The following is a 15,668-nucleotide window of genomic DNA, read 5'->3' on the forward strand; positions in this document are numbered from 1 at the left end:
TGAACAATCTCTGCCTTGGATTCTGGCCAAGATAACGATCGGAGAAAGGCTGGAGCTGGACAAGGAGTCCAGGGGTTATTGAATCACTCCTGCCAGCTCCCAGCAATTTGCTAAACCATTTCCTTTTAGATGTTCCCCTGAGCTAGGTTTACCTACGGTGGGTCTTTAGCCCAGGAAGAGTTTATTCCAAGATGTTAAGAGGCACCGCTGTCTGAGGGGAGCTTCATGCAGAGTGCGGCTCTCCTCTCCTGGGCTCTGAACTGATGCAGGCTCTGTCTCTCCCAGCAGTGCAGAGAAGAGGGGTCTTGCTTTAGGGATATCTTTACTGGAGGAAACACCAGTGGAAATACCAGCCTAGGGCTTCATTTACTTGCTGATTTGAAGGGGAGAGCACCACCTGCTGACACATCACCATGGCTTTTCTTTTGGTTTCCCCAGTGCTTGCTCTGACACGCTCCTAAATGTGATTTGCACGTGTCTGTGAAGCATCCTGAGGGCGTACTGAATCCACACGTCAGGGCGTATAAATGCCCCCCACATGTAAAGAGCCTTGATGGGGTGAAACAGCTCCTGACAGGCAGTGCTGCCAGGGAAGAGAGCATCTCCCTCTCTTGTCTTCAAGGTAAAGATGGGCTCTGCTTAGGGAATGGTTTTCCTCCAAAGGTCCTTTTGGACATTCACTGCATCAGGTGGATTGGTGCCCTGCCCATCTTCCGAAGCCTGTTGTTGGTGTCCCGGTTCCTTGCATCTGTCTGAGGGCACGGCTCAGCTGGGAAGTGCTGAGCGATCAGTCTGTGCCTGTCCTGCTCACGTGAAGGCTGGTGGCAGCAAGTCAAGCTGGGTGGTGAGGAAGCATCTCTGATAGCTTGTGTAGGTGAAGCCCATGAGATCAGACTTTTTGAGTGGAACATAAGGAGATTTTGGATGGGATAACAGTTTCATTATTGCTTGCTGCACCTTTACCAGAAGGAGAAGAAACCTTGTCTTCAGAGTAGATTTGTCACAGAATTATCTGCCAGTTTCCCCACCACTGAAGCCCAACAGAGGAAAAGGCTGGTAATCGCTTACTGTAGCACAGCAACAAGGGCAATAGTTGCTGGAAATGGTCTGTACAAATAGCAGAATGTGTTGCTCCACTCCATAAGAAGCTTATGCTCTGCTTGAAAACCTGTTGGCCTCTGTTTAGCCATTGGAGAAAAATAACTAGGCTAGCAGGTGCTTGCTGGAGGATGTTTGTGCCCAGTATGCGCATGTCAACCAAAGTAGGAGCAAGAATCCGTTCCAGAGCGTGGGATGGACAGTGGTGCTTAAAGGGAGCACCATAGATCGGTTGAGGGGTTTTGTTGCTTGGAGAGTTAACATGAGTGGTTAGTTTGATTTGTGGTTATGAGCAGCTACTGCTTAGCCCTCCCGTGGGAAGAAAGGAAATTGTCTAAGGTTGGCAAAGGGGCCAAATTTTGAGGGTTTTTTCCTCCATGGCCTCTCCCAGAGCCTAGGGTCCTTCTCATCTGCATGACAAGGTAGTGAGACTATAAAATGCAGTTCTCCCTCCCCAATGTCACGGTTGGCTCTGAAGAGCTCAGACATGTCATTTCAAAAACTGGCCTGTCTCTTTCCTTGTCCTGTTTGTGCAGATAGTTGTATCCCAAGTCTGTCACCACAAGGCAGTAGTAACCTGGAGGCCATCCTGCTGGCTGGGGAGAATGCAAGAAAGCCTGAGGCGAGGTAGTTTCCATGTTCAGGATGCCTGCAGCCTGAAAACAAGCCAGCGCTGCTGGAGGGAGTGAAGCTGTGATTGGGGTAGCGGAGGAGGTGCCAGCCAGGTTAGATGGGGAAACATGGACCACATCAGCCCTTGGGTTGCTCCAGCTGGTACACTGCTCCCTCCCAACAGTCCAGCACATTGCTTGTGCATGCACCACTGAAACATCCCCTGCTATTTATTGAATATTTGCCCTCGCGCTCTTCCCTTTGCCCTGGGCTGCCTCGTCTAATGAGGTTATTGTTTAGCTGCAGAAAGGCATCCGCTCATGTTTGTGCCTGGCTGCAGCACAGTTCCAAGCGGAGATCCTCCTGACAGTGCCAGATGGTGAGCGCAGGGAAGAGGGGAGCAGGGAACTGCAGCTCTGCCCCCTCCTGGGAAGAAGCCTGGTGGGAGTGTGTGTGCCCCAGCTCTTCTGCTGCGCGGCTTTGGGGTCTGGAAGGGGAGACGGAGCACGGTCAGGGAGTGGGCTGGGGCAGGCAGAGTGGGTCAGGCTGTAAGCATCGAGTTAGGTTTTCTTGTGCCTCCAGTCCTGTTGTAATAAACCTTACGTAAACCTAGCCCGAAGCAGAGTGTTAATATTTAAAAATTTCATTTAAGGTGTTGGATATAAGCTACGTTCTCCAGAAGAATATCTATGTGTGTGTGCGCATGCACACGCTTGGGGCTTTGTTTTCCTTTTATAGGGGATTGTTGTGTGTATGTATTTCACTCGGGGTATTTTGTGCTATAGTAAGAAGGGGGAGGGAGCGGGGAAAATACTGCTCTGTTTATATACGCTGCTGTCAACAGCGATGCTGCGTGTTTCAGATTCACATCCTCTGTGAAGCACTCTGGATTCCAGGCAAACAACACCCTTCCCCCCTTTATCCCGAGATCCTTCAGGAGGACTGCCTGAGCCTCTCCTCCCGTACCCCACTTGCTGGCAGGCTTGCCCTCTCCTGGAGTTTGGCTCTGGTGAATGTGGCACACTCCGTACCCAGCATGCAAACAAGTCGATATGCTAAGGTTCAAAGGGACAACCTTGGAAAATGTCAGAGCAGCGTCTCTGCACCATTGTTCTGCTGTTCTGATCACGAGAAGGAGCTCTGAGTGAGTCAGGCTGTAATTTTCAGCTGGGGGGCAGGGGAGGGACTCAGCAGTGCCTCTCTGTATGTGTCTATGTCCCTCCTGAGCTTCTTTGACACTTTTCCCCGTGCCTTTCACCTTTATGAGTCTTCAGAGATGCTGATGCAGGGCTGAGCCTGAAATGTTACTGCTCACCCATAATTTTTATAAATCTCAGATGTAGCACGTCTCCTTTCCCTCCTCCCTGAGTTTTTATGTGTTTAGATTTTGTGGCAGGAGCGTTTTTATGTCTCTTCTCCCTTGTTTTCCCCTCTCTCACCCAGCCCTGAAATAGTCAATGAATGTGCCCTTTCTTATCTCTTGATATCAGCCTCAAGGGACAGTTCCTTCCTGTCCATCTCCTGCATGCCATAACAGCAGGTAGCCTGGGACATGCTGGAAAAGCGCTGGGTCAGAATCCGCCCTTTTGATATAAGTGGACATTATGCATTTTTAATAGACATAGAGTTCAGTGAAACCCTTAATACTAGCTGAATTGGCACAAAATTCCCAGGCAAGTAGTCTTTGGAGTTGATCTCTCCCTAGGTACCTTGCAGAAGATGAGACCAAGGACAAAAAAAGGCCATGTTCCCTTTGATTGCGAGAGCTGCCTTGTTTTGCAGAGGAGGTGGCTGAGCAGAAGCTAGCCTGGCTGCGTGGTCTCTTGAGCGGTGCATGAAGGATTCTGGATTGGCAGTCCTTGTTCATCCTTGTTCACCCACAGAGTAGGTGCAGCTTGAGGGGACAGGCCGTTATAAAGCGCCTTCCTTCAAGCATCACCATGGATAGTCCTTCAGCACTGGCCTGGAGGCATCATCTCCCTGGTTAGTCCAGTGCAGGCATTGTCTGTCTCAGCAAAGCTCACCTCCACCTGAGGCAGTGGCTTGGGGCCGTGCATGGAGTCCTCCAGCTTGCTTCATTTAAGGGAGAAGGAGAATGGGAGCTGCTGTCCATGGCCCTGTGATGGTGCAGTTGGGATTTGTCAGTGTGTCTTGATGCTTGCTAATTTGTAGGTAATGCTTAGACTTCCAAGCTATGTAGCAGATATCTATGCTCCCAGGTGCCCCTGGAGATCCACAAGTTAAAACTGGGATTGAATGCTATAGGTTCACAATGAAAAGCCTGGTGAAAATGGTGGGAGTCACTGGTGGAGATCACTGAGATTGCTCCACGATGTGGACCTCAGCTCCCTGAGTACTGAAGCTTTTCACAGTAACTGAGAGGTTGTGTTTTTTTCTCGTTGTTCCTTTTTTGGTAAAGTGTAAGGACATCTCCCTATACCTCCAGGTTACCATGGTACTGTAACCTTACCAGATCTGGAAGAGAGGGAGTAACAAGGGAGTAGCTGTGCCTGAGGATCTCTGCGTGGCCACTGTGGAACACGTAGCCAGGAAGAGATGGTGGTGTATGGAGAGGGTTGATCTGGTTGGAAGCAGGCAAGCAGGCAGCAGTGGAAGGACAGGTAAAAGGTAACTCGCTTCTGACCTCAGGACTGACTTTTGGCTCACGTTAAACTGTCCAGCTGTGAGCGTGGCATTCAGAGACACATGTGCTGTGGTGTTCAGCCATCTCGGAGAAATCTGCTGCTGAGCATGAGTCAGCCCTGCCTGGGTTAACTATTGAAGGGCAGTATCAGGAGATCAGATCTTCACTCTGCTCTCCAGCCCGACACCCTCCAGGTCCCTATGAAGGAAGGGAGTATCCCTAAGGTCCCACTGCATTGCTAGAGGTCACAGAAGTGCCTTGTCTGCCCACTGGGCTTGATGCAGTTGTCCCCAGATTAGAGACAGCCCTGGTCACATCCAGAGCCTCCTTCCCATGGGGGAAAGATGTTCCTGCTGTCCTCTGCCCAGTGCTGGGGCCCTTAGCTGCCAGGGTAGATGGGGGGAACCTTGCTGTTTGGGTAGGGATGGCTGAGTGGGGCCATGGAAAGACATGCTGCTAGTCAGAAGGGGAGTTGCATGAGATCTAACAAGTGTTACGAAGACATGCTGTTAGTCAGAAAGGGAGTTGCATGAGATCTAACAAGTGTTACCCACTGCTTGCAAAGCGCAGGTGGACTCAGCTGGGGAGCCATCAGTCCGGGCATGGAGGGATGCACGATGAGGAGTGGAGCATCTTCCCCTAAAGTGTGCATAAAGGAAGTGGAGCAGAGCTCAGCCTGCATTCCCAAGAGGCTGGAGGGGAACCTTGCTTTCCACCTAGCGTATGGTCACGGCTTTCTCTCCAAGAGGTGCTGAGCCTCCTCACCCGCAAGACCCTTCCCCACACCCAGCCCTTCCTAGCCGCACACTTTCTGTTTGCCAGCTGAGCTGGGAGAGCGTCTCCCCTAGCCCGTGGCTGTAAACTCGGTGGGTGATGCCGAGGAGTGTGGAGAGCAGGAACCAATTCCTTAAGGGGCCATCTCAGAGCCTTCCCTGTCTTTTCCTCCCATCGCAGGGAGAAGTGCCCCTGCCTAAGTGGAATAAATTGGTACAGACCATTAGCAGCGCAGGTCCTCCTCTGGTGGGGGGGAGGGAAGGGGCTGTCAGCACTGCTCTGGATACAAAGAAGCCAGCCACGCTCTGGCTCCTTCCTCCTGCACCCTGTTGGCCTCCTCCTCCTCCTCCTCCCTCTTTGCACGCTCCCTCCCTCTCACTCTCTTTCTTTCCCTTAACGCCACGCTGCAGGAAGGCAGACCTGGGGAACCGGAGGTCCACAGAGCCCGTAGAGGAGGAAGGAGCTCTCCAATGCCGTTTCTTTGCGAGTGGAACAGGGAGGCAGAGAGGCAATGAGAGAGCGTCTTGGTTGCTGCCTGGATTAAAAAAAAGAATGCATTAAAAAGAAAAAAAATCCGGACCCAACAAGCGAGGAAAAGGGAGGAGAGAAGGAGGAGGACATTGCTGGGGGGAGCCCACTCCGGTGGGTGAACAGCGGCTTTGAATCGTGCCTCTGTTCCCAGGGATTAAAGCATGAATGGGAGCAGCTTCCCAGCCGCGATGGAGAGAGAAGGCGGTTCAGGCTGTGGGAATAAGGTAACTCTTGCTTCTTGCAGGCATTGCATGGCTCAGCTGAGCAGGACAGAGATCCTTTATGCACAGGGCTGGGTGTGTGTATGGATGTGTGTATGCAGCAGGCATGGAGTGGGAAGAAGCAGGAGAGACTCAAAGCAATTTTTCTACCTCTCCCAGTGCATTTAAAAGATACAGAATGGGTCCTGGGGGCTGCAGTGCTGGAGGTTACTTTGCCCCCTTTTCTTGGGGTGGGTGCCTGAGGATGCTGAGCTGCTTTGCCTGGGGAAGGCTGGCTGAGTTATGGGGATATATGACTGTGTCTTGCCTCCAGGAGCACTGTGCTCCCAGCCTTGCCCTCCCAGACCTGCACCTGCTCTGGGGCTCCCCTCCTGGGCTTGTGTGCGGCTCTCGGGGAAGCTGCGTGGGGACTACAATGGCCCCGCGCCCTTCCAGCCCAGCGGTGCATCCGTGCAGAAAGAGGGGAGGGAGGTGAGAGGCAACTAAGAGAGTTGCTTTTCTCTTCCCTCGGTCATCCTCTGCCTTTCCTTCACCACAGAAAGGGCTGGGATTTAGCAGAAGGGGGAACTGAAATCTCTTTCATTCGTGCCAGCAGTGGTGAGAGCCAACTTTGAGGCTGCTTAAAGGAAAAAGCTTTCTGCATGCTACCTTTTGGAGGAATAGGAGATGGCTGAGCAATGCTTTGCCATCTGAGGAGTGATCTCTGTGTCATGTTATGTTGTGGGAGCAGGTGGGGATGAAAAATAGTGAAAGTCCACAGTGGTCAGTGAAGATGTCCACAAATGATGCTTTTCTTTTCCTTGCTGGGCCTCCCTCTGACTCAGTTCCTGGGTCTCTGACCCTGAAAGTCCTAATTTCTGTCAGTCAGTGCAACTTCACATAGTACTGGGAGGTGGCTTCGCCCAGATGTGTGGGAAAGCACTGAGGAGAACCTGGCACTTACAGCTGTGGAGCCCATATCCACTTGATCCCAGCAAGTGCAGGTCTTGGCTGGGCATCCCTCCCTATCTTTGGCAGGATCTTGCTGCTGCAATATCCATTTATTCTCTGCTGTCTGTCAGATACCCTCTCCTCCCCTTGCCTTTGGGGGCTTCTTGATGGGTCTTGGCATGGGATTAGGACGCATTTGCTTTGGTTACTTAGATAATGACATGTCACAGAAGTCCCCGCTTACGTGCACGCAGTGCAGAAAGTTATGAGCCCCAGTGTGCCGTCAATTGACATAAAAGCTTTTATACACATGTGAGGATCCTATGATCCAATGTTACGGACTGGAAGAGACTCTGCAGTCTGTTGCATAGGTCTGTACACACTTGTCTAAATTGTAAGTGTCCCTGAACGTCTACAGTGGTGTCACCAACTTGTGTAAATGAGTGAGGATGGATGTGTTCATGTATACCCATAAATATGGAAGGGGGTACAGTGGAGCATCAAGCCATTCTTTTGTTTCGTGAGTAATCCTTGCTCATACGAGGAAATTCTCCTAACTCACCCAGGATGCATCTTGCTTGCCTTGTTTCTGTAATTAGTCCTTCTCTGTACACAGATCTCTGATGCAACCAAGATTTGGCTAGAAGGTTACAATGGTTGGGATTCCTTGGTTTACCTGACAGAGTTGGGATCAAAAAGATGTGGGAAAATGGAGGCACTTGGGAAAAGAGGGTAAAATATCTTCTTTCTGTAGGTAGCTCCCAACTCTATGTTCTCTGTCAGCGTCAAAGCATTGAGGAATATGGAAGATGTTCTGGTGAAGGAATTGAATAATTAGACAGTGAAAAAGAAGGATATTTCTCCCAGGAGGGTTAATTCCGTGGTGGGGGCCAAGTGCTTTGGAAATGGCCAAAGCTAGCAGGACAGCAGACGCTACTAGAATTGGAAGGTAGCTGGCCAATGATTTTATTTTCCTGGTTGAATATATATGGACATATGAAAGACAGAGGAAGAAAAATTAAATCGGTGACGTTGGCTCTGAGTACTTTCGCATTTCATGGAGCTGAGTTATCAGCCTCTCCCTGCACCTCCCGTAGGCGTTCCTTCTGAAACGCCATCAGCTTCTCAGGCAGAGCACTGTGAACCTGGAGTCATTAGCAACGCTGTAACACGCAGTAACAGCTTTAATGAGAGCTGCCTCCCTCTGAGCTATGCTGACCCTAGGATGGTGCAAAAGAGGGGACCCAACTTTCTTGTCATTTCGGTTCTCTAGGAGAGCAAAGTGAGAGGGCATCTGTAAAAACAGGTGGGAGAGCTTTCCCACTTGTTAGCTGGCATCCCAAAGCCTCCTGGCCCATTGAGGTGGCTCGTAGTGGAGAGTGAATGCAAAGGGGGATAGTGCCTCAACCCTAGGAAGGGACCGTCACCTTGTCAGTGTCACAGGCCTGACGCGGTGCCACTGGGTCAGCGATTCTGTTCTCCTGTGCCTTTGTCCTCACCAGGGCAGTGTCTAACAGAGCTCCAGCCAGCTGCAGGGATGCCTGGAATTGCTCCCTATCCTCCCTTGACCTGCAGCGTTGTTCTGCGTCTGTCTGGTTTTTGCTCTGCAATTGTGCACCTTCTGAAGCAAGAAGAGCAGCGAGTGCTTCCAGTGTGCGAGGCCTTGTTGGTTTTTAGCATGCTCACAAACGCTGCTTCCTTCTGGCAAACAATTGCTGTAGCTGGGAGATCTGGCCTAAGCTGACCAGGAAATCTTCCAGTAACAAAGTGTAAGCGCACACTCTCCCCTTGTGCTAAGCTGTCTGCTCAATGTCAAAATAATGCTTTCTGAAAGCAAAACGATGTGTCTGCCCTTTTAGTCTTTTCCAGCACCCTCATGTTGTAACAACAGAAGCCTTGGGGACTTAAAGGAACTGGCTTTGAAGGGACACCAGGGCAAATGTTGCAATTTAATTTTTAGTGTTTCTTGGGGACTTGCCTTTTGCAATGCCTTTGCTCTCGCCTGCCCTTTATCTATTTCTACCAGCTCAAAAAAAAGTTGTGCAAAAGCAGTTTTCTCTTCTTCAAAGAAAGACCAGTGGGCAGATTTGAATCCATCAGAAGAGAAGATACGGTCCTTTCTTGCATCACTCTGCTTTTTGTCTTGCAGGGATGAGCAGTGCCAGAGGCTGTCTGGCTTCCAGGGCTACTTTTCCTATGGGCTTCCCAGCAAGATCTCTGACCTCTGGGGATGCAGCAGGCCTTGGTCAGCATCTTTATCTGTGGGTGATACCCTCTGTGGCTTTCTCACTTGTCACTTTTTCAGCAGCCCTCCATTGCATGCAGTAGTGTAGAAAAGTTAGGTGGGCTGTAGCTGTAACTCTTGTTGGGGGATATGGCTGGAGGTGCATTTGGTATGGCTTCAACCCACAACCCTCCTGGGAGCCCCAACGGTTTGTGTTTGGGTTGGCAAGTTGACATTAGGGCTGGAGTCACCTTCAGAAGCTAAAAAGGGCTTTGCTGAGTGGAGATCACAGGGTGTGGCCCCTAATTAATCTTCGTATCCTGATCTAGACACGTGGACCACCCCCAAGTGCTCGAAGTAATACAGCGTATTAGTCACTATTGAATATATCCTCCTACGTTTTTAATGGGAACTCCACGCCTCCAGGGAACTGAGGCACTGAGAGGCTGAGGAAATAACTGAACAATTCACTGTGCCGGGGAGCAGATCGCAGCCTCTTGCAGTGCTAACGGCTTTGTCCCACAAATTTAGCCAGTTTAGTCCTCCTCCTCCTGTTCTTGGCCCTCTCCATCTGTGGATATGGTAGTTGGACCAAGTGGTACTTTCCAAAGCACATTGTTCACAGGCTCCTAAAATGACTCCTGCACAGCATAGATACCCGATGGGTGCCTGTCCTGTGCCTGGAGCACACTTGCACAGGCAGCTTTGCACACCTATGTTTTCCATCCTGGCCTGTGTATAGAAGTGATTGCTGAGTCTGCTTACCCCCTGGAAAGGTGGGAAACCCTTTGCTTAAGTGTACTGAAGATGCGGATGTCGGCTCGTGTAGGTTCAGCTGTATAGCAAGGGCAAGTGGGCATTGCCAGGGTGCAGCTCATCTCGTCTGAAGGCATTCATCTGAAACCGGCCAAATGAATTCTCCCTGTTCATTGCAAAAAGAATCTCAACAGCGAGCTGTGCTGTGGGGACCTACACCTGTGGCACTGCAGGACTCAGAGGTGGGTGTCTCCCACCCTGTGCCCCTGTGGCTGGGCACTGCAAGGCCAGTGCAGCTCTTACCTGACCTTTTGTGAGTGGGAATTCATCTGGAGCCAGATGTCTGCAACTGCAGCTGTGACACAAAGCTCTCCTCCCGGCCAGCTGCAGTGTGTCACTCCTCCAGCCTCGTGAACACCATGCGTTACGTTGTGTGGGTGGCAGAGCCCCAGTTTCTTCAGTGCTGCAGCTCGATGTGGCTATGGGGGCCAGAGCGTGTGCAGAATGAGGCACGGTTCCCTTTCTGACAGGCGAAAGGGGCATGGGATTTGTCTGAGCTGCCTCGCTGGATGTCATTCTTAAATGCCCTGGCACAGCTGCTTCCTCAGATTTGGCACCTGAGAGATGAAAGAAGTCTAATCCAGAAGAAATACCTTGACTGCATCACCTTCCATTTAGCTGGAAAGAGACCAGGAGCAAAAGGATGGATGCTGAGGCTCTGCTCTGGATTTCATGAATGGATGAATGTAGAGATGCAAGTGGGGATTTTGAGGGGATTTGGAAGCTTGCTCCATGATTTGTCAGGCATGCAAAGAATTTATAATACTTCTAGCGTTGTCATAACTTAATGCCAGTGTGATTTGGGGACCACTCCAGCTCTCAGTGAATAAAAAGCATCAGTAGGAGAGGGATCCCACTTTTGGTAAGTTGTAGTTTTGAATAGCCCATACTCTTCTCTCGTCCTGGTGGCACAAAGCGAGGGCTAAGATGCTTCTATGTGCTGCTGTGAATGAGTGGGTCTGGTTGCATATGTGTGTGGGTGCTGAGCAAGCTGCACGAGTGACGCTGCCTCGGAGGAGCGCACCGTGGCCTCTTGCAGAGAAACGCAGCGTGACGGTGGAGTGGGTGCCTGGGTTACCTCCCCCTGGGCTGCTCTATAAATACCACCTTGGTGCTGAAGTGTTCTGGCTAAATTCCCTATGTTGCATCCTTTGTTTTTCCATCTGTTTAGCAGCTTCTAAAGCTAAAGAAGAAATGTGTACCAGCGCATTTCTCTGAACACAGGTGGCCCTGTGAGGGCCAGGACTATAGTTACCGGAGGCTGCATGGGAAAGTCCTTGGAGGAGCCCTGCTTCTAAGGGAATGAGCAAAGCCAGCAAGCGCTGGGGAGTGACATTGCTCTGGCCACACAGGACCAGACTAGATGATCTTCTGTGATTATTCCATCTGAATCCCATAGACTGTGGCACAGAGAGTAAACCTGGAGCTGTGCTGAGACACCGATGGCACTGCAGGGCTTCTGGCTAGTGCATCCAAGGGATCTTTTCCCAGCTTCAGCTCATGACTTCCTCGTACAACCACAAAAACAGTGCCACCCTTGTACTGACGCAGCAGTCCTATGGTAGGAATTAGTACTGTGAGAACCACTGTCCCGAGGCCTTCCACCCATCTCTGCGCAGGAGAAGCTCATCGACATGCTGTGACATTTTTGGGCGCTCCAATGCAGGATTTTGGGCGTTTTTTGTGGTCTGTACTGATGTGCTCTGCTTGTTTTCAGAACAGCTGTGAGTGCTCGCAGTGCAACAAGAGATGCACTAGGGTTACATGTCTCCTCCTGTCTCCTCTCTGTGCCTGCCCAGCCAGCCAGCATTACCTGTCACCAGCAAAGTAGTGCTTCTGGAAAGATTTTCTGTGTGTGTGGATGAGAGGCAATGCTGGAAGAAATCATTCATACATATGGGCGCAGGAGCCATTCTTCAACCCAGGGCAGCTGTTACATTGCCCTGAGCAGTCCAGCGCTGCCACATTCAGATTCAGATTTGATGGAAGGGAAGCATAATGTAGTGCTGTTGTGTGAGCCCCTGCGTGCATGCTGTAGCTAGGTGCCTCCCTGGTCTGTGGATAACTCTGCAGGGGGCTGTGACAATGTGCCAGGTAAGTCACTGTCCTCCTGTGGGCACCACGTCACTTCCCGTGCCCTTCTTTGCCCTCCCATCCCTCCATCCCTCTGGCGAACTGTAACTGCAAGCCCGAGGGAAAGGTTGGAGTTTGTGGAGTGTACAGGAGGTGAGCAATATTGTGCTGTGGCCATTAACGAGGTACATTAACCAGATGATGAGGGAGCGGCCTGACAGGGTTGTTAACTCCTGTTCCTGACCGTAACAAAGCTGTAAAACCCTCCGGAGGGATCAAAGCAAGAGCAGCGCTGCACGCTCCTTGGTTGAGTTGAGGCTGAGGAAAGAGCAGCTTTGCAGGAGGAATTTTGTTGGAGACTGGGTGCGGTACCTGGAACCTATTTTGGCTCATGAATAAGTTGATATTTCTTCTGAATAATAGATGCACATGCTGGTTGCTGAGAGGCAGATCTGTGAGTGGGCTGGGTCTCTGAAAGAGGGAGTGAGACATATGGAGTAAGCTGCAGTCCTGTTCTGAACTGGGAGCTTGCTGGATGCTGGAAGCCTGGCAGGGCTGTGCAGGGATGATGCTTGGATGGTAAACCTGCATCCCTGAGGCAGAGAAGGTGCCTGTTTGGTTTTTTCTTGTCTCCTGCGGTCATTATCTACCACTGCCCAGATCAGGCTCTGGGGTTGAGGAAGATAAATATTAGTAATGATACCATTCATCTGCCTCCATGATGGGCTTGGTGTGGATGTGTGTGGGAGGAGAATGGCGCTGGGATTAAATCCTAGCACAATTTATGGTGAGGGTCAGCAACGCATGACACGTGTCTCCCAGGGCAAGCAGGCAGGTTTGGTGCAGCACAAAGCAAGGCTGGAGCCTGAGAGCTGTGGCTTTTTTTGGGAGGCAACAGCTGTGCTCAGATTAGCAGGATGCTTTAAGATGCTGCCTCACGCAGTGGCACTGAGAGGCAGCCTCTTGCTTCCTTGAGAGACAGCTTTCACCTGACTTTCTAGTGGCACGTTTTGCTTCTAATTTGGGAGATAGAAGTATAATCTGGCACAAGCCTGCCACCCTTGAAAGGCTGCCAGCCAGTTTATGGCACACTCTGTCTGCATGCTCCCTACAGCCTCAGTGAGACACGGGAATATTCTACCCTTCCCATCCTCAGCTCTTGCAGTAGCTGCAGGGATGCAATGCCCCAGGAGAGGCTGGCTTTGGCTGTGTGAGGTGGGGTTGTATGGACATTCAAAGGTTTGTTCAGATGGGTTGCAATCCACTTGGAAGAACAGCAGCTGGTTATGGAGATTAGAGCTGCAGAAGTCACTGCTAATGAAAAATTCTTCCAGTGTCTGTGGCGCATCCACAAGGCGTGACTCTAACATACTCATTTGCAGAGGGTGTGCGGCTCCTGGAATGACCTTCTCCGAGAGTTTGAAGTATTTGTTTCTGTTTGTCAGTTACATGAGCATCATTTCTGACATGATGTTTGCCAGGAAAAAAATTGCAAGTGCTGAAGTGGGGAGCATTGAAAAGACTGGGTGGAACGTGGTAAGGGTGGGGGCCAGGACAGCTCTGCCTGCTTTGGAAGCCGCTGGAGTGCGGGTGAGGTGTCTGTGTGGTGTTCGGCTCCTTGGGCAGAGGGGAGGGTGCTCATAGATTTGTATGTGCTAGCTTGGCCTGAGCAGTGAGATTCAGGCGCGGCAGGAGATTGTTAAGAGACTGTGAAGCAATGTGATGAGGGTCCAGCTCATTCTTGGGTGGCTCAGTTTGAAGTCACATCTACCTTGGTTATTAGTTATTTGTTACTTCAGCTCTGAAATTCTCCAAGTGCAAGCAGCCAGTGTTCAGCCAAGAGGACTGAGAAGGGGGCCTGGCAGGCATAACTGTGAATAAAATTACTCTAAGATGAATCCCTTGGCAGCAAGGTGGAGCTGTCTGGATCCTGGAGGTGTAGATACTATCTCTGCCTTGAGCCTGGCAGACTGCTAGCCTCAGGAAGAAGCAAAAATGGCAACAAAAGGTGCCTTTCCATGGATAAAGCCCAAAGGACCGTAGGAGGGAGAGCTGCCAATTTCTGCTTTTTGTGGAGGAGTCCATGGTGTTGTGAGGGTACTGGGATTATTGTCACCATAATCATGTGCTAAGGTGCTGGGGTCGGGAAGACATTGCACTCTGTAAACCTATTGCTGCTGAATATTGCTTTTGGGGTTTCGCACCTGCAGGACAGGTGTGGGGAAGGGGTGCTCTGACCTGTGGAGCAGGGTTCCTGACCTGTGTCCCTGCCACTGCCCCATCCCCTGGCTTTGGGAAATTTGACGGCTATGAAGCCCCTGGTGGCAAAGGATTTGCTGCAATCCTCTGAAGCTGTCACCCCACACGTACACCTCCTTTCTTCCTCCAATTTATCTTTTAATAATGCTGCCAACATTATTTCTCATGGCTGTCTCGTGCGCTCTGTGCTCTGCCTGGCAGTCCTTTTTGTCTCACCCAGGCATCTCGTACCATAACGCTCTAATGGGAAGAGACTCTGGCTGCTGAAGTTAATAACTTATCCAGCAGCCTGAGTCATTCTTGTTACAGAGCAAATTGTGAACTACGCAGCCATCCAGGGCTGAGGCCCCGGTCTGTGGGGAGAAGGGGGTTGTGGAGTGGGTGAGTGTCCACATTCACATTGGGGTCAGCACGTGCGCTCCTCTGCGCCTCACTCTGTGGTGCACTGGTGGCTTGGGATGCTTCCCAAAGCAGCGCTGTGTTGGGTAGATATGGGGAAGTGGAGCATCGGGGAGTCCAGAGAAGCCTGTTCAAAACAGAGCCTGCGGAGGAGGCAGAATGAAGTGAGGTCTTCACTCTGCACTGAGGAAACCAGCACATTCAGACAGACTGAAAGAGGAAATTCTTCTCTTTTTTGTCAACATGACAGCAACTCGGAGGAGCAAGTGTGCCGGGATGTCCTCACAGATGTGCCGCATCCCCCGTTTTCATAGCCTGCATTCTGTATTTGTCAGGAAGCCCCAGTCCCCAGTCCCTCCTGCTGCAAAAAGGCTTCAGGGCCACGTGCAGCCCTGAGCCCTCCTGAGTGCAGGCAGCTCTGATTTCTCCCTCTCTGGCTCAACCATCGTTACTGCTCTGGCTCATTATCAACTGAGTCAAAGAGTTTAGTAACTCCTGTTTTTAAAGATTAGTCATCTGTAGGAATGGCATTTGAAAGACTGACAGTTCCAATCAAATCACAAGGGCTGCTCTTGTGCTTGAAGATATTTGTTTAATTAAAAAAAAAAGATAAAATCAACCTGACTAATTAAGTGCTGTAGCTTGAGATACAGCCTAGCAAAGTACAGATGTGGTCCTTGTCACCCGAGGAAGCTGCCAGGCTGCCACCACATGGGCCGGACAGGCCTGAAGGGAGCGTGGTGGGTCTGTGCTGTGGCTCTGTTGATACTCTCCTAACCCTGCTCCCTCTTTGGGACGGCCTGCCTCCCTGTCCCTGCCATGCAAGGTTGGTGACAGTTGTAATAATAATGATGTAATTTGCTTGGTTGATTTGAGATGCACCATAATTACTGCATGATTACAACATTCTTAGAGCAGCCATTAAAAAAATCTTCCAGTTTCTCAGAGCTCCCCAAGGGCTTGTCTCGCTCCTCACCTTGCAAGTAAAACCCTGCAAGGGAGTCTGTCTGTCCGTCAGCGTGTCTGCATCTCTCTCTGTGTCAGATTACATGCGCGTGCTTTCAGCCACTTGTAGGTCAGAGACACT

General features: G+C 50.8%; 1 protein-coding gene across 1 annotated transcript in view; it reads left to right on the plus strand.

Moving 5' to 3' along the window:
- Positions 1 to 5,811: 5,811 nt before the first annotated feature.
- Positions 5,812 to 15,668, plus strand: part of B3GAT1 (beta-1,3-glucuronyltransferase 1) — a 31,711-nt gene continuing 21,854 nt past the window's right edge. Inside the window, exon 1 of the mRNA XM_010078748.1 lies at positions 5,812 to 5,883. The gene's annotated coding sequence lies outside the window, so the exon portion shown is untranslated. The remainder of the gene's footprint in view (positions 5,884 to 15,668) is intronic.

Source organism: Pterocles gutturalis, unplaced genomic scaffold, assembly GCF_000699245.1.
Source record: "Pterocles gutturalis isolate BGI_N339 unplaced genomic scaffold, ASM69924v1 scaffold6791, whole genome shotgun sequence".
In the NCBI taxonomy this organism is placed as follows: Eukaryota; Metazoa; Chordata; class Aves; order Pterocliformes; family Pteroclidae; genus Pterocles; species Pterocles gutturalis.